This window comes from Otolemur garnettii, unplaced genomic scaffold, assembly GCF_000181295.1.
Source record: "Otolemur garnettii isolate 467f Iridium unplaced genomic scaffold, OtoGar3 scaffold00003, whole genome shotgun sequence".
NCBI classification, from domain to species: domain Eukaryota; kingdom Metazoa; phylum Chordata; class Mammalia; order Primates; family Galagidae; genus Otolemur; species Otolemur garnettii.
The window spans coordinates 29,705,464-29,706,050 of record NW_003852398.1 but is presented as its reverse complement, the minus strand read 5'-3'; positions in this window follow the sequence as shown (position 1 = coordinate 29,706,050).

Genomic DNA, 587 nt, shown 5'->3' with positions numbered 1-587 from the left:
GCCAGCAATTTTCAGTTGTGCAAATACATGAATGAATTCTCCAAAAAAATTAAATGTGAAACACAGAGCTAAATTGTCCTTGGACTTCTCTCTGTAATTGAAGTCCTCTCCTCTTGTCCCCCGAGGTAACGACTGATATTAGTTTAGTGTCTATCCTTGCAGATTGCTGGATTTGCCTGATGTATTACTTAGGATTACATTTGGCTGCCTATGATAGGAAAATCTTAAATAACAAGACCTTAAGACAGTTAGCAGTTTCTTTCTCAGATAAGGAAAGCCAGAAGGTGGGTGGTCCAGGGCTGGCCCGTTGACTCCACAAGGGTCATCAGGGATCCAGGCACCAGTCTGTCATCCTTTGTCCACTGTTTTCACCCTCAAGGTCAGCCCCTGGTTCAATAGGTGGCAAAAGCTCTAGCCATTTGCTCTCCGTCCCAGGCCAGATGTAGAAAGAAGTAGGAAGTCTTGTTTGCGTACACTTCTGATCACATCTCATTGACCAGAACATAGTCGTGAGGTCACGGCTAGCTGCAGGAGAAGCTGGGAGTGTTGTCTTTCAGCCAAAGTCATTGAAACAACAAATAAAATCA